General features: G+C 39.2%; 1 protein-coding gene across 1 annotated transcript in view; it reads left to right on the top strand.

The window, feature by feature from the left end:
- The window catches only part of PLCB1 (phospholipase C, beta 1 (phosphoinositide-specific)), a 756,841-nt gene that overhangs the window by 487,962 nt on the left and 249,889 nt on the right, over positions 1-18,990 (top strand). The gene's annotated exons all lie outside the window — the stretch shown is intronic.

Raw genomic sequence — 18,990 nt, 5'->3', positions numbered from 1 at the left:
TATCTTAAATTGCATTAAACTTTTGTGCAGTCATATTTAAAATACATGCAATTTCCTCCTCTCTGTGGATTCCTACCCAATAATTTTCCTTAGGGATTTTAATTTCTGAACTTGTAATATTCCCCATCAGGAGTGCATCTATAGAGATTTTTCCAGCAGCTACTTGATGTTCCCGGTATAATTAATGAAGTTATGGAGAATATTTTTGCCTTCCCTGGCTGTGATGTTCTGTAGACTATTTTTTTTTCCCCACAGAAATTGCTCAGCAAGAAAGTTATGACTTCCAAATACCATTCTACTCAGAAAACCAACTTTTTATACTTCTAATTGTCGGTATTGTCTCATAACATCACACCCTCTGTTTAATCTCTGCAACTAATGTGCATAATACCTCGTAATACCTCGTGTTAGTGCCAGCACCCAAGGAAACAGCTTCTCTTATTATGCAGAATGCCTGGCAGAAACCAGAGCTTCTTTGAAAGTCAAATGTCTACAGAAGAAATTATTTACCAAAAAAATCATTTACAAACATATTCCAGCTCATTCATTCATTCAACACTCGTTTTTTTGGATGCTTTCTCTGTGCCAGCCACAATTTCAGTGCTAGGGATATGGCAGTGAACAAAAGCCTTCCCTCTGAGAGCCAGCATTCTAGAAGAAATAAACAGATAAATTAAGATTAAATGGTAAACATATCTTATGTCAGATGGAGATCAGTGTGGAGGAAGAATGCATGAGGAAAGGAGACGAGTGTGTGTGAGAGAGAAGGGAATTACCTTCTAATGGGCTGGTCATGACACAGGAAAGTGACTCCCAATGCTGAGAGCCACTTGAAGTCCAAGTGGGTCCTTAGCTTCACGCAAGAAAGAATTCAGGAGCGAGCAGAGAGTAGAAAGTGAACGGGAAATTTCATCAGAAACTATAGAAAGTCTACTCCACAGACAGAGCAGAGAAGCTAGCTCTCCCTGCAGAAGAGAACTGGCTCCCTGGTTCCTGCTGCCTTTCTATAGAGAGGAATATTCATGGCAGAGGAGGTGTTTCACCATCTTTGTTCTAAGGTGTTGGAACTTGTCCTGCCCCCATCCTGTTTTGTTCAGGGTAATTTGAAACTTTGTTTTGAGACCCGGATTCAGTTAGGCAATACTGCAGCAACGCTCAAAGCAATGCCCAAGGCAATATCTGCAGCAACACCCAAAGCAGTACCCAAAGCAGTACCTGCCAGTTCCTTGTCTCAGTCAGAAAAGGCAAAAATTTTGAAGGAAGTTGGCCAATTACAATAATTTCATAGATTTCTGAGAAATCTCTTGGATCAATTAGAAATTTAAAATTAGAACTAGGACCGAAACTTCCATAAAGATACTATTCCAGATTTGCATGTTTTTTAAAATTCTTACTTAAATCACTTGAAATTGAATTTGTAATTTATTCCTTAAGACAAGTGAATCCTTTAAAAGGTGGACATGGGGAGACAACTGTGTCTTTCAACGTCTAACTCCATAGTTGGACAAAAATTGTGCCTGTGCGCTCCAACGATCATCAGATCAGCACCCTCCCTTCCCTTGAAGGGTGCTTCTCTTGATGCCTCTAGGAAATAGGTGGTTTGTTTCACACTTGCTCTGAGTCGCACGATTCTCCCAGCACCTCCTGCTCCCCTGAAGACCAATGGACATGTCCATGTTTGCTACTGCTTGGACCTCCTGGGCCACAGTCTACCTCCTTGGGAGGGCCTGGCCTCTCTGCAGAGCTTCAGGGAGGTGGTGAATGTCACCATCCTTCCTGTTACTCTGCTGCCCTTAATTGCCAACAGTACTCCACTCATGACTTATGGTAGGGCTGGAGGTATCAGCAGAGGAAATGAAAACAGAGGAAGAGAGAAAAAACAACCAGGATGATAAATATGGCTGCTTCATGGCCCAGGGAAAGAAAATAGAAGAAAAACCCAGAGAAGACATCCCCGCCGGGATCCACTTCACTTGGTGGACTGCTTCCCAGTTCTCTCCACGACTGAGGCTTCCTTGAAAATCTCCACCATGCCAACCTCTAGCCCCGTTCAGGGGAGTGTCTCTCTACCCATCCTGGTCACTTTTGTCTTCACTCCAGCCCCTTTCATCCCTACTACAGACCCTGGACCTGAACGCCTGGTTGAGCACAACTCTCACACCTCACTTGTTCAGTCTTCAGCATCAGGAAAACCGAACATCGACTCTGGCCCTCGGATATCTTTAAACAGTCTGGAAAAGCCTTTAGCTCTGCAGATCTTGGTCTAGTCTCCCCTGAGATCCCCTACCATGAAAGGTGCTGATGTACCTCTTCACTCGCCCCTGCTCTTCATCCACCAGTTAACTCTTGAAACAGACATGAACATAAGAATAATAACTCACTGTGAGAGACAGCATAGGCTGGTTTAAGGGCTATAGGTGTAAAGCTTGTTAAAACACGGATAGTTGGGCCCCTGCCCCAGCAGGTCTACTAAGCATGCTGGTCCAGGCACCACACTTTGAGGATCTCTTTCTTAGAGAGGTCTGGGCTCAGTGTTGCCAGATCTTTGAGTTTTCTTCCAAAAGGCACTGGAGAGTCCGTGTAAGATGTTAAATACTAGCAAGAGTTGTTTTAAAACATCATGTGAGCCAACAAAACACAACAACGGCCTGAATAAGACTTGGGGGCTTTCATTTGGTAGCTTTTTGGTCTACATTCACATTAAGTAAGAAAAACATTGTGCTAAATAAAACCTCAGGTCTTGACCACTGAGCACGATGGGGAAAGCACACAATATTATTTTGCAGAGCAGAAGTATCGCTTCCCATCACATTTGTTCATTCTCTAACTTCCAAACCATTCCTAGGGCCGTCTGGTTGCGGGGGGGTGGCTAAGAAATGCGACCTCTCAGCATGACATTTTTTAAGACACAGAGAGCCATCTGCCCCCTTAATGACCATTGTGGGAATATTTCAAAAGTTTTATGATAGCCGCTTTTCTGTGCCTTAGATTAGATCATATTCTTAACCAGAGCATCTCCATGCCCTATAAGGGGAAAGGAGACAGAAGAATGTGAAAGAAAATCTTTTGGACGTCTCTAGTTTCCACTTTTAAACATGTAACTTGAAAATTAAAGAATAAGGGAGACAAATCATGATTTAGGCAGGCCAAATTGAAAAGTCGAGAAGAGCACAAACACTACACAGTGTTCTGTGAGCTCACCTTACCACATTCAACCCATTAATTAAATGAATGCAAACCAAGCAATTGAGAAATTACTGCTGGAGGAGACAAATATGGGCTATTTGCTTGCTGCTGTAAATAAGACTCTGCTGCAAATGAACTATGTCCCCCTGCAAAGTCACAGTTTTGACTTTTTACTGGAAGGAACTAAGCAGTAGCAGAACTGATTCTCACATGAGTCCTGAGACTGGGCTCCAGGAGGGAGCACAGTGAAGGGGAGAGAGCACTGAAGAAGGAGTCTGTAAGTCAGAAATCTCAGCTTCACTCTTCTGCCAAGTGGATTGTGAGCCTTCAAGCCTGTCAACAATTTTGGTACATCCTTCATCCATAAAATGAAGACCTTGGATTCATTCACTCATTTATTTTTTCAACAAAATTTGCTAGGCCCTTTGCAGTATGTCAAGTTCTATTCTAGATGCTGGGGATAAAGCAGTGAAGAAACCAGATGAAGACCTTTGCCCATGGGAAGCATACCTTCTAGTGAGGGAGAGACAATAAATAAAGAAGTGAACCATGAGGTGTATTAGAAAGAGACAGTGATATTGACAAAAATGAAGTAGAGATAGGGAGTGCTGGAGAAGAGGACATTAAATAGGGTGGCCAATTCAGGCATCTCTGAGAAGGTGACACTTTGGCAAAGACTTGAAGATGGTGAGGGAGAAAGCCATGGGGATATCTGGGAAGACAATATTTCACATAAAGGGAACAGCAGGTGCAAAGGCCCTAAAGCAAGACATTGGCTGGCAAGGCTGGCAAGGCTGGCAGGAGGAGGTTGAGCAAGATTGAGAGAAGGTAGTAGCAGAGGGTATTGAGGAGGCAACTGTAGTTGATTTTGTTGTAGGGTGGTGCAGGCTTTTGAAGGACTTGGGCTGTTACTGTGAGTCTGATGGAAGCCATGAGAGGACTTTCAGCTGGAAGCAGACAAAGTGATCTTATGTAACATTTAGCCAATAATGGACTGCAGGTGGAGGGACAATAATGAAAGCAAGCAGATCAGTTAGGAACCTATTGAAATATTTTAGGTGAATTTCTAGTTATTTAGACCAAGATGGATCTGTGGAGGAGATGACAAGGAATCGATACACACATACGCACACACACGCACACACATTTAGAGGAGGAACCGACAGCAGACGCATATAAGTTGTATGTTGCATGTGAGAGAAAGAAGAATCAAGGATAACGTTAAGTTTTGGCCCAAGAGACAAGAAGGATGGAAATATCATTTACTTACACGGGGAAAATTTAATCTAGTATGTCAATTATTGTTTCTGGGCATATAGCAGGGATTCAGGTTTGGTCATGTTCAGTTTGACTTATTATTCAATACTCAAGTGGAGATGTTGAGTAGGCAGTTGGATACACAAGTCTGGAGTTGAGTGTTAATGGTATTAAAAAGTTACCATAGTATTTAATGAAACTGTATGAGATCAGCCAGGAAATGACTGTAGATAGAGAAGATGTCCAAGGCCTGAGTCATTAACACTCCAACATGAAGAGATAAGAAAGAATCAGAAAAAAAGGAAGCCAAAAAGGAGAAACCAGTAAGGCAGTACCAGGCAAGTGTGTGTCATTGGAAGCCAGGTAAAGAAAGTGTTTCAAGGAAAGGAGAAGAGAATGATCAGTTGGGTCGAATATTGTTCATAGTTCAATTAAGATGAAGGCCAAGAATTGACAATTGGATTTAACAGTGCAGAGGTCATCAGTAGCCTTGATTAGAGCAACTTCAGTGGAGTGGTGAGGTCAAAAGCCTGGTTGAAGTGAGTTCCGGGTAATATTGAAGGAAACAAATTAAGAAGTCAAAATAGCTTACTCCTTTGAGAAGTTTTCATGTAAAGGGCAGCAGAGAAATGGGAAACCTGCTGGAAGGGGAAGTGAGGTCAACAGATGGTTTTATAAGATGGGAGAAACAACATGTTTGTGTATTGGGGGGAATAACGCTGTGGAGGGAAACCAAGAACTGGTGTAGGAGAGCAGAATTTCTAGAGCTTGTTGTTGAGTAGGCAAGAACAGTAGGATTTAGTGCAGTGCTTGGAAAAATATAGCCTGGGGCCCACCACATGTTCCTATAAATAAAGTTTTATTGGAACACAGCAGCACCCATTTGTTCACTTGTCTATGGCTGCTTTTACATGACAGAATTGAGTAGTTATGACATAGACCACATGGCCCACAAAGCCTAAAATATTTACTATCTGATCCTTAATGAAAAACATTTGACCCTGTTCTAGTGCACAAATAGAAGGGCTGAGCTTAGACAGGAGCAAGGGCATTTCATCCAGAAGAGGAGGTAAAGTGGATTACATCGATAGAAATGCCTGTAAGTGGTTCATGTGGTAGAGGCAATCATCGTGTTCTCGTCTAATCACCTCTGTTTTCCCAGGGACAAATGAGACAGAAGCTAAGAATAAGGACTATTTGATTTTTCAAGACCTTTTCAGGACTAGTTGGTGAATTTCTTTAAAGATCTGACTGGTTAGGTTAAAATGGACTGCAAAAGACAGATCATTTACATCTGCCACAAAAATAGTGTTATTTTTAGCAAGTTAATTGATTCATCGGATCAAATTTTCAGTCGGTCAATGAGTTTGAAGGTAAAATAGTTTGCCCAATTCCAGTCTTTTCCCCAATATTCTGTTCATCTTTGGGAAATGGTGGGGGACCTGCATAGAAATAAATTTCTGGGAGTGTATAGTACTCCTTTAAGTCATGCAGTCCAAACAGCATTTTGTAGGTTGCAAAGGCAGAATGCTCTGAGCCAGAGGCAAGAGTTCAGAGGATTGCCACCTGTCGGCATTTCCCTTCGGGTCTCAGGGATCCAGTGTACAGCTGTTGGGAGACCACTCCCCATCTAAAGAATGTCAACAAGTAGTGAAATCTGCCCCATAAGTTAGCACACAGGAATTCCAGCATGCAAAGGAAGCACAGGTGAAGCTTTCTCTGTTTTGGATTTAGAAAACCAAAATTATTTTCAGCATATCTTTCCTCTGGGTTCTGGTCCCTTTCCAATCATTCATGACGGAAATTGAACAATGTGCTTTTTCAGAAGGCTGGAGTTGGTGTTCTTGGAAAGACTAGTTCCTGTGCGTGATGAAACTGGAAAGAGTCCCCTCTGGCTGGTCCCCTAGAAGTTCATCCTCTCAACCCATCCCTGCTCCTTGTTTAATGCAATCCATTAGGAAGGCAGTCTATTATCCTGAGAGACAGGATTTGAGATTCAGGATTTGATATTAAGTCCTAAATAGTTTGACAATCTGATAAGACCCCTGGGTGGACACATTGTTGAACCACTGCCCCGTTTGGCAAATTTCAGCCCAAATGTTGCTACAGTCTATTGAGAAGCAGTGGATACAACAAGCAAAGGTCTGATGAGTTGAGATGGAGATGCCTAATGGCAGAGTCATGCAGGGGAAATTTTGTGTTATTTGTCTACACAAGGATTGGCAGACACCATAACTTTCAAAGCTCTTTTTTCTTTCTTTCTTTCTTTTTCTTTTTTTTTTTTTTTTGAGACAGAGTCACACTCTGTTGCCCTGGGTAGAGTGCCGTGGCATCATCATAGCTCACAGCAACCTCAAACTCCTGGGCTCAAGGGATCCTCCTGCCTCAGCCTCCCGAGTAGCTGGGACCACAAGCATGCACCACAACGCCCAGCTAATTTTTCTATTTTTAGTAGAGACAGGGTCTCACTCTTGCTCAGGCTGGTCTCAAACTCCTAAACTCAAGCAATCCTCCTGCCTTGGCCTCTCAGAGTGCTAGGATTACAGGCATGAGCCACCGCATGTGGCCAAAAGCTCACTTCTTTAAACACTAAATTCTCCTAAGCATTTATACATAGGAAAAACGAAACAAATTCATGTTTCCTCTTCAGCCATGCTAATGGGAACTGAGCCAGATTTTTACATTTTTTATTGACATAGAACACATACAGGAAAGTGCACAGATCCTAACTGTATACCTTGATGGATTTCTGCAATGGGAACATACCCATGTAACCAACACCCAGACCAAGAAACAGAGCATCACCAGCAGCCCAGGAATTTACCCTATTAACCACAACCCTATTTTGGCTTCTAACATTATTGGTTAGTTTTACCTGTTTTTAAAATGTCTGTGAATGGAATCATATAATATAGTCTTTGTGGTCTGACTTCTATTATTCAACATTATATGATGAGATTTATGAAATTCTTCTATATTTAATGTGTGGTTGTAGTTTGTGCATTTTCTTTGCTAAATAGTATTCTGTAGTTTATTTACAGTTGATGGACATTGAGGCAGTTTTCAGTTTAGGGCCATTACAAGTAGTGATGCTACAAACATATGCCTTTCTGTTGGGTAATATACCTGAGAGTGTAATTGCTGGTCATAGATCTTCAGATGCTCTTCTTTGATAGATGCTGCCAATTTTGCCAAGTTGTTGAGCCAGTTGAATTTTTAAATGTTATTTCACACTTGTAAAAATAATATTTGGTGGAAGATCTCTGTATGTAAAATTATTACATTTTGAAGTAGCTATCTCAGAAAAATTGAGCTCTCCAAAAATATGTCCTATAAACTGAACATCAGTCTTCAGGGTCTGTGAGTTTAGATTTTCTACCTCTGTAGCTATGAGTGTCTTAGAGAATCTAATTCACTTATTTCAAGGGTATGATGTGGGATTTTCTATAAGTTTTTCTTAACTTCATTCATACTAGTTCCTTGCCCACTACCCAGATAACATCCAAACTCTCTGAATTTCCTAACTAGTGCTCACATCTCTGTCATCGTCCCCCTTCTCCCTGCCCTCTGGTTCAAGCCCTTGGCACGCCTCATCCAAAATCATCTCCTACCAACTTTCCTGGAAACCCCTGTTTGCTGTCCAGCTCTGCTTGCCCATCTGCAGAAGAAAGGTCTTTAAAAAAATAAACTCAAACCTGATCATATTTAAAATCCTTTCCATCCTCTATGACCTACAAAATGAAGTTTCTGTCTGTTTCATTCACTCATTCATTCCTTTAGTGAACGACTACTTACTGAGGGCCTCGTGTGTGCCAAGCACTTGGTAGGGCACTGGGGATGCATCCGTGACCAAAACAAACACAGCCTCTCCCCTCAGGTGCTGATGGTTCACCCCTTCCGCCCTTGCACCTTCTGCACCAGCACTTCCTAACTACCTGTGATTCTTTTGCTTTAATAATTTTAAATTTAATGCCTTCATAATTTTGTGCTTTCCTAGACTTCCCTTCTCTATTTTGTCTACCGAGAAAAGTTCTAAGCCTCCTCAGGGACTCAGCATTCACGCAGCTCATCCATCTCCTCCTCCATCCCATGGTTTCCATGAATAGCTCATTGTGCTCACCTCTGTTTTTTCATGAACCCTGTGCGTATTTTCTCTTGCACATATCACACTGTCATTGTTTGTCAGTGTGTCTGATATCCTACCCTGGATTTGGGAGCTGCTGAAAGTCAAAACCAATAGCTTAGTCCTTTGTGTGTTCCTGGGATCTAGCTTATGCTTGACATGTCCTGGGTGCTCAGTAAATGTTGTAGGGGAGAAAGGAAGGGACGGAGGGAGATGGGTAGAGAGGAAAGTGAAAAAAGAAAAGAAGGAAGGAAGGGAAGAAAGGAAGGAAGGGAAGGGAAGGATTTTTAAGCCCTTAAAAACAACTGATAGGTCACTTAAAATTTCAGAGACATGGGGACTTTGAACATCATTCTAATCTTTTCACTTTTTAGAGTTGGAGAAACTGAGGCCTCTTAGCTCTTTCGTTGCTCCAGACTACTTCCCAGCATAATTCTCTCTCTACAGTTTTCCAGAATTCTCAGTAGAGGGACCAGGTTGCACCCATTACAATGGCTTCCATCTTCCTAATCTTCTTTCCCAAGCCCAGCCTTGTTCCCATTCAGAGTTACTATGACGGCCACCCTCGCTTCCCAGCAGTTACTCCAAAATAGCTTCTATTTACCAAATAATTGATGCCTTTTAGTCTGAGGAAATGAGAGAAGGTGTCACCGAGAGGGAACTTTATTTTTTTAAGAAGAAGAAACTATAGTCTATGAACAACATACACTGGGGAAAAGAATCCTTATGCAATAAATGGTGTTGTGAAAATTGTATAGCCACATGTAGAAGATTGAAATAGGATCCACACCTCTCACCACTCACAAAAATGAACTCATGATGGATAGCAGACTTAAACTTGAGGTATTAAACTATAAGAATTCTAGAAGAAAATGTTGAAACAACTCTTCTAGATATCAGCCTAGGCAAAGAATTTATGAAGAAAACCCCAAAAGCAATCACAGCAACAACAAAAATAAATAAATGGGACCTGATCAAATTAAAAAGCTTCTGCACAGCCAAGGAAACAATCAATAGAGCAAATAGACAACTTACAGAATGGGAGAAAATATTTGCATGCTATACATCTGATAAAGGGCTGATAACCAGAATCTACAAAGAACTCAAGCAAATCAGCATGAAAACATCAAACAACCCCATTAAAAAGTAGGCAGAAGACATGAACAGAAACTTTTCAAAAGATGATAGAGTAATGGACAACAAACATATGAAAAAATGCTCAACATCTCTAATCATCAGAGAAATGCAAATCAAAACCACAATGAGATATCACTTAACTTCAGTGAGAATGGCTTTTATCAAAAAGTTCCAAAACGACAAATTCTGACATGGATGTGGAGAAATAGGAACACTCATACACTGGTGGTGGGACTGCAAACTAGTACAACCTCTGTGGAAAGTAGTATGAAGATACCTCAAAGAACTAAAAGTAGAACTACCATTTGATCCAGCCATCCCACTACTGGGTATTAACCAAAGGAAAAAAAGACGTTCTGTAAAAAGACACCTGCACTCAAATGTTTATAGCAGCACAATTCACAATTGCAAAAATGTGGAAACAACCCAAGTGCCCATCAATACATGAGTGGATTAATAAAATGTGATGTATGTAGGCCATAGGGTATTACTCAGCCATAAAAAATGATGAACTAATACCTGTTGTATTAACCTAGGTGGAACTAGAGACCATTCTCCTAAGTGAAGTATTGCAAGAATGGAAAAACAAATACCACATGTACTCACCATTAAATTGGAACTAATTGATCAACACTTACATGTACATATGGAAATAATATTAATCAGAAATCAAGCAGGTCAGGGGGAGGAGGGGATGGATAAATTGACACCTAATGGGTACAATGCACACTATCTGGGGGATGGACACACTGCTAACTTTGACTCAGATGATACAAGAGCAATTTATGTAACCAAAACATTTGTACCCCCATAATATTCTGAAATTTAAAAAAAAAAGAAAAGAAAAAGAAACTATAGTCTATGAAATGAAGTTGGAAAATCACAAAAAAAGACGGAAAATTGAAGGAGACTGCCAGGGCCACCTCTGGGTCATTCTTGTTATAGAACTGGTTCATCAAAAACTTTGGGAATTTTCTTAAACTTTCCTCTAAATTTATAGTTTTAGATATTTAAATGTGACTTCCAGAGATACGAGGTTCTTATATTTCTTTTTATTCTGGGAACATATACATGGAGGTAAGAATTTTCAAACATGCATATTCTGTACAAAATGTGCAGTTTATGTCATTTACTTTTTGAATTTAGGAACAATTTATGGTGAGTAAACTCTGGCTGTAAATTTGATATTTCTTTAAATGAAAAATGATTAAGAAAAAGAGAAAAGGGGACTATAAATTATGTTCAGCAACATATTAGGGGACATAACAGAAAATGATACATGATTTCCTTAGGGTTAGAATATATATACCAAAAAGGTCGCTGTTTACAAATGTAAAAAGTTAGGCCTCTCAGTTCTTGTGTTTTGTGAGATCTTCATTCCCTGCTATTCCTGACATTCTCATATTAAAAAACCATGCCTACATCATTGTAGGCTATTCCCCTGCTGAATCCTAAGTAAGGACCGAGTCTTCACTATGTCAATACATTGCGCTGTTAGTCTTGGGATTTTATATTTGTGGGTGTCCTTTGTTGGAAAATGAGATTCACCCCACGTTCTGCACTTGAGCATTGAATGTGTGTCAGGCCAATGGAGGATGCACATCTTAAACTTTTACATTGTGAAAATGTCATCCATCTGGAACATTCGTATAAAAGTTTAAAAGTTCAAAAGTCAAAAGAGAGGTATTCATAATGAAAAGAGAAAAACAAGGGCAATTTGGACTTCAATCTCTTCCTTACACACCAATAAGAAGCAGCACTTGCTATTATTATGAAAAAGGCACCCCCTGTCGTCAGTGTCCTGGGTGTCTTTTTTGCATTTGTTAAACAAGAACAGTGTTCAAGGGTGACACGCAAAAAAATTAATGCCAAACTGAAAGGAAAATATAAACCCTGAGACATAGAAATGATTGTGATTTCAGACTGTGGGCTACTGTTAGTATAAGCCCACTTCTCCCCAAAAGAAAAGACAAAACTGTTTCAGCAATAGCATCTGTCCTTTACTTCCACCATAGTCTAAGTCACATTCAGCATGGCAGCCAAGGAAGTCCCTGGCTTAGAAGCAATTCAGCCAGTCTCCAGGCTTAAGGCAGAGTGAGAATTGGGCCCAGCAGGATACGGAGTAAGAATTGGGAGTGAAAACAAGGGTGAGGAATTAAAGGCATAGGAACAAACCTGCCAGCCCCTCCACTCCCTCCTCTGGGTCCTCATGCAGAATAATTAATTTATAACCGGTTACTTCTCAGGTCAAAAAGCTGAAGGTTTGTCTTTTATGGAATTGAGCAAACTATTTGAAAAGAATTATGTTGCCTAGCATTGATTGGAGTTAGGGATCCGGAGTAAAGCTCTTCTCATTCTAGCATTTAGGGATACCACACCACAATGCCTGCAAGCAGGGAAATCCCACTTGCATACTCAGAGCTCCTAATCAGCCCTTTGATTGCCCCAGTCTAAAAGGTGAACTGACAACAAAATGTCCACAGGCTTTTTGAGAAAGGCTACAAGATTGAATGAGAAAGGAAGCCAAGATGAACTAAAGGAGAAGTGATGATGGAGAAGACACAGGGAAATTCAAGAAACAAATGATTTAAAAAACCCAGAATGTATCTTCAGAGAAAATTGGCAATTTATTCTACCCTTAAGATTAGCACAATTCACTATGAAGAAAAAAGAAACAAAATAGACAGTTTTCTTAGAAATAAAAATTATGAGAATGGAATAAAAATTTAAAAAATTAAAATTCTATAGAACATGTAAAAGGAGATGAAGGAAATTTCCCAGAATGTGGAACCGAACAACAATGAAGGTAGCAAACAAACAACCGAAAAGTAAAAGACAAAAAGATTGCAGTAGAGAGAAAAGATGTGAGATACAGGCACAGTTAGTCTAGAGAGTGCAATAGGCAATGAAAAGGATAAAATAGAAGGGAGGAAATAAGGAAAGACATAACACAAGAAAGCAACTGAACATAAAAGAAAGATACTGGTCTTGAAGTTTAAATAGCAAGTATAGGAATGGAGTAGATTCAGGACACATGAGTAGGAAGCTGGAAAATAATAGATAAATGAAAAAAGCTCCCCAAAAGAAATTTAAAGTAGTGGGAGGGGATAAAGTTAAAAGAAATATATTATCCAAATATAAACCATGCTAAAGGATGCAGGATTTTCAACAACTGGAGAAACAGTGAAAAAAGATCCATATTAAGTTGTTGTTAGGAGTATTTCCTTTCCAGAGCCGTGTGGGTCATGGTGTTGGAACTATAGCAAGTAAGATGATCATAATCTAATATATGGCCAAGCAGAAAATTATAGTTGCATTTTCATAATCATGTAAATTTTTTTTCTGCTGGTTTTAAACTTTCAGAATCAATTTATATGTAAGTAATTGAGGTCATAATTATGGATACTGGATAAAATAAAACTTTAATTATTTAAAAGTAAGTTTATGCTAACAAGAGTGGGAAATAAAAGGATTGGCAGGTAAATGTCCTCCGCTCGCCAACAGAGAAGCCAAGCAATACTACTCTAATGGACGGATAAGGAAAGAGTTGAAGTATGTTGCTGGAGATTATAGAGGTAGAGGTGGAGGGGAGGAAAGAACATTAGTGATAGAATTCTATCAGGAGGAAGAAGAAAGGGCAGATGAAAGATACAGTCATAGGTTTAAAACCTATTCAACCAGAGCAGGACATCATAGTCAAATTCTAAAGTTGATCAATCAAGAAAAAGGATTACATATATATTTAGAAATATGAAAGTAACCCCCAGAAATTTAAAAACAGAAATGCTGAAAATAGTTGTCAAGAAACAGAGCTAGGATGCAGAAATGATCAATGCCTTTCATAATAACCCCTCTGAACAATTTTTTTAAGCTATGTCTCTGTTTCATTAATTTTTTAGATTACTACCATTTAATAAGCATTTATTGTTGGACCTGTCACTGGTCTAAGCATTGAACATGGATTATCTCAATTCTCACAATGGCCCTTGGAAGTAAGTTCTATTATTAATATTACCTCCATTTTATAAGATAAATGAATGTTGGACAGGTTAAAAAAAAAAAACAAAAACTTCCCCAAGATGATTATAGCAGTCAGGAAGTTGTATTTGGCCTTAAGTAACAGAAAACCAAACCAAACAATAGCTTATACAAATGAAGCATTTTTTATTTGTTTGTGCTTTGTTCAGTTTTGCTTTCCACCCCTACCCCATGTATTAATAATAAGAAACCTAAAGGTAAGGTGGTTTCTGGCATTGATTCTGTAGCTCAGTAATAACCATGCTGAAGTATGTGTGATTCTCATAGCCCTTCCTCATAGATAAAGATGTCTCTGCAGCTCTGGCCATTCCATTTGTTCCTAACAGCAAAAAGAAAGGTACCTGTATCAGAAAACCACATTTTCCTAGAAGACCCACAGACTTCTGCTTCCATGTGATTGGCCATGTGACATATGGGGGCACCCTAGCTGCTGAGGATGTTGGAAAATGTTGATTTTTCAGTTGGGCATATTGCTGGCCTGAATGATGCTGGGTTTTGGTTAGACGAGAAGGAGAAAATGGATATTAAATAGCACTTAGCAGTGGGTCCCACAGCTAGAAAGTGTTAGAATGGGATTCTGAAATCCAATAAATTGTATTTATAAATAAGCTAGAAAATGGATCAATAATACGAGAGTCAGGAAGAACCATTAAATAAATATATATCAGTATTTTAATTTTAAATTAGAAGATAAAAAACAAACTGTGATTAAGATTCACTCTTCAATGACCTCCACAGGCAGTGAGGAATGATGGAAGGTGAAGAAGTCAAGGCCAAGGGCAAAGAGTAGTTCTCATAGTAGAGGAAAGACCAACATGATCGATTTACTTACCAAGGGTCAAATACCCCTTCATTCAAGGAGAAGGATCTAGATTACAAAATGGTTTAAAATAAAGTTAGGAGGTATAATTAAAGTAATTTAATACAAATTGATTTCCAAATGAGAAAATTATATTTTAGCAGAATTCTATCATTAAGTTATAAGTTTAATGAAGAAGTACCTGTGCATAATTCACTCATCAATTTTCAAGGAATGCATTTTTAATTTTGTCAAACAGATTTTGTTTGGAGGGTAAGGAACACTGCTTAACTCCCAAGAAACTATGATTGGTCCTCCTTTTCTGCTTGGCTCACATCTTACTAAGGAACTTAGCCATGTTGCTTTTTCCTTTTAAAATCTTTTTTATTTGATCTCTTCGAATAGAATTATTTTTAAAAATGAACAATAATATCAATTTTAATTAAAGACCCTGCTTACATACATTTATTATCTATAGTACCCAGCACTCAGGCAAATGCAACCAAAGTAATAATTAACATTGAGACTGCTGGGATTAAAAGACATAATAAATAGCAAGTGTTTTGATAAAATGACATGAGACTGTTGGAGGAACCATTTCAAGAATGTGGTGGATTAACATGAAATCCATAGAAAGGAAGCTTTGACGGGGAGTGTCCCTATATGAACACTCAATTAACATTTTCTCACTTGTACAAATGAGCAAGGACTAAGGAAAGCAGCTGGGGGAAGAGGAGGTCTCCTCCGTGGCTGGTGCTAAAAATAAACTTGGGCCTCACAATGATACATATGCAAACCTCTCATTGTGAAAACTACAACCGAAGCAAACATCTTTCTCTTTTCTTCTACTCTGTGCCATGGATGTTCTTCTTTGGGGGAAGTTTTATTTTTTTTTTCCCTTTGAAGAATTCTCTTAAAGTTCATCGGAGTTTGATTTTACCACATTAAACTTCTCCCACTTGGCAAAAGAATGTCAGAGGGACTAGAATGTACTGGACCTGGTACCTCTCAAAATAGCCCATTGTCTACACTGCATTTTCAGTAAGTGTGAACACTTCCTTAGATCATCTTGGTACCATTTAGTACAATACTACTTCCCTTATCTGGGGGAAGACAGATGGGCAAGGATTCTTTAAAATACAGCCCAAAACTTAAATCAAAACATAAAACCTGTCTATGTAGCCAACATCAATGCCCTAAACTCTTAACACTAAAGCCCCTGTGCTTTAGTTAGTTGGAGAGCTCCCTGAGCCCCATGTTACCTTCAGTACTCCTGGTTTTTATAACCTATTCCAGCATAGTTCACTTTATAATGAATTACTTTCCAAAGTCTTAAATTATAAACATGGAACTAGGTCTCTTTCATTTTACACGTTCATTTATACAGTCAACTCAATGAGTATAAATTTATTGCCTGTTTTATAAAAAAAAAAAAAATAAGACACAGAACTATGAGATTCCATGCCAATTATGGAATGACACACATTCTATCATTCTGTCTGCTTTCCCACAAGGCTCCAGGGTAATGGGCGCATGGGATGGTGTGTCTTCTATACTTTCTGTACTCTCCCACCCTTCTGCTCACTGCTGCTTCTTCTAGTTCCAATGATTGAGTTGTCATGGATACTCCTAGGTTCTTACCTGAATTGATTGTCCCAGGTCTAATCAGACCTTTCCCAGGCTGCTGCACACTGGAAGTGAGGGAATCACTCAGACTCTCTGGTGGTGGGAGGTGCCATATGTGACAAGTCTTGGTGCAGCTGTTGGCCATGGGGAAGAATCACTCAGGAGGCAAAAGAATAATGCCCTCAGGAAGACAGAGCAGGGCAAAAGCAATAAAGAAAACCCTCCTGGCATTCAGTCTCCAGATTCCTGATAATCTTGTACTCTAAATACATTCTTTGGTTGAAGTTCATCCATTTTTCCTTCAATTATGGGAAAAACCCAATTTTTGATAAATTCTCCTATTTCCTAAGTTAGAGTTATGTGTTTGTCAGCTGTAGTCTAAAGACATTTAAATCACATAATCTGAAAATAATTATGCACCTTTCCTTGATTTGAGTGATGTGACATGCTTAGTGTCCCAATAGTGATAGTATTATATCCTAATATGTTTTCTTGGTTTTTTGTTTGTTTTTATAACTATGTGTGGTTGTCAATCATTTCTATTTGAGTATGGGATGAAAATGAGAACATTTTGACTATAAAACATAAAACCTTCACTACCACCTAATACAGAGAATCTGTACCAGAAATTTGTCCAAAATTCTAGCTTTTCTATACAGTACCATAAATGCAGTGACCTCTCAGACAGTCCTTTCTGATTTTAACAAAAAGCTACCATCTTTCACCATGAAAAGATTCTTCTCTGCGTCAGGACAAATGCTCAGGAGGATGGGCGCTGATGCGTGCCAGGAGGTGAGAGAAATGTGCTCAGCCAGGTGAGGCGACTCTGAATGAGTCTCACAGTGTTCCTCCTTACTCATGTCCTAAACTGCTACCCACTTATGAGTAGGGGTAATCAGGACACAACCATTTTCAGTGACAACAACAGTTTTCCAACAAATAAAAAATAAATATAAAGCAATATAAGAATTAGGACCTTTATATGTTTCCCAAATATTAAAATATCTTGTTTTAAATTATTGCATACCTGGGAACCTTTTAAAAATTAATTAAATAGGAGGAGGGATAAATAGTGGAACACAGAGAACTTTTAGAAAGTGAAACTACTCTGTATGGCACAATAATTATGGATACATGTCATTATAAATGCGTCCACACCCATAGAATGTGCAACACCAAAAGTGTATGCTAATATAACCTGTGGATTCTGGGCGATTAATGATGTGTCAGTGTAGGTTTATCAGTTGTAACAAACATACCACTCTGATGGGGGATGTTGATAATGAAGGAAGCTATGCATGTGTGTGTTGGGGGGGGGTGGTAAATAGGAAATCTCTATAGATTCCACTCAATTTTGCTGTGAATCTAAAACCACTCTAAAAAAATTAAGTGTATTTAAAAATTAAGTACAATAATTAGTGGTTTCCAAATCAGGCACTTTGGAAATACATTAGCCCCCTTCCACCCTTATCTGAGGTTTCACTTTCCTTGGTTTCAGTTACCCATGGTCAATCTTAGTCCAAAAATATTAAATGGAAAATTACAGAAATAAATGATTGGTCAGTTTTAAGTTGCACACTTTTCTGAGTAGCGTGATGCGATTTCGTGCCAGCCTGCTTTATCCCGCCCAGGTGTGACGCATCCCTTTGTCCAGAGTATCCACACTGCATATGCTACCCACCCACTAGTCACTTAGTAGCCCTCTCCACTATCAGATGAACTGTCATGGTATTGCAGTGCTTCTGCTCAAGTCACCCTTATTTTGCTTAGTAACAGCCCCAAGTACAAGAGTAGTGATGCCGGCATACTGTTATAATTGTTCTATTTTATGATTAGTTATTGTGAAGCTCTGACTGTGCCTAATTTATAAATTAAACTTTATCATAGGTTTGTATGTATAGAAAAAACTTAGTACATAGGGTTTGGTACCATCAGCAGTTTCAGGCATCCACTGGTGGGGGGGTCTTAGACTGTATCCCCCACAGATAAGGAGGGCACTACTGTACCTGCTTTCAGGGTATTATCATCTGTCATTACTTTTCTTTCATTAGAGTAACCATTGGCTAACAATTACATAAATATGTGAAAAAACATATATGTGTGTGTGTATGTATATATACCCATATAGCGAGAGAAAGAGAGAGAGAGAGAGTACTATATATATTGATTCAGTATTCCTTTTAGAATGTGTTCATTTCCCCAAAGAACTCTTTAAATGAATTTATGTTTTTGAAAGAAGAGGATACACTCTGCCTTTTTTTTTTTTTTTTTTTTGACTCTAGCTGGTTGGTTTAGGGTCACAGCCATGGCCCAGGGGTCTTGCATGCCCCAATGCCATTGGTAACATGCAGCCATTGTGTGGCACTTTGTTTCTACCAACAGGACCAGTCCCGACACTGCCCTCTGAGCTCAAACCTTAAACAAACAAACAAAACCCCTCTCCTCTTTTAAAGACAATGACACAAATACCCTAAAAGAAAATTGGTTTAAGGATATGAACAGGAATTTGTAGAAAAAGTAGAACAGCCCCCCAAAAGATAAAATGATGGCTTAACTATGCTGGTCAGTCAGGATGCTAATTAAGACCACTGCAGGATCCCACATTGCATCTATCAGATTTGCAAAAATGTTCGGAATGTCTAATAATAGCAACTGTTTTAAGAATGTGGGAAAATGCTTTCATACGCTGCCCAAAGAGTGTCCTTACCCCTGATAACCAGGACCACCAAAGCTGATGGTGCTTTGGTGAGTACTATGAAAATGCATGCATTCTAAGAATTCTGCATGGTATTCACCCTAGAGCTGTGGTACCCAGCCCCTGGGC

Source organism: Propithecus coquereli, unplaced genomic scaffold (genome assembly GCF_000956105.1).
Source record: "Propithecus coquereli isolate 6110/MARCELLA unplaced genomic scaffold, Pcoq_1.0 Scaffold139, whole genome shotgun sequence".
NCBI classification, from domain to species: domain Eukaryota; kingdom Metazoa; phylum Chordata; class Mammalia; order Primates; family Indriidae; genus Propithecus; species Propithecus coquereli.
Note: the sequence above shows the minus strand (reverse complement) of the source record. Positions and strands in the feature narration are given on the sequence as shown.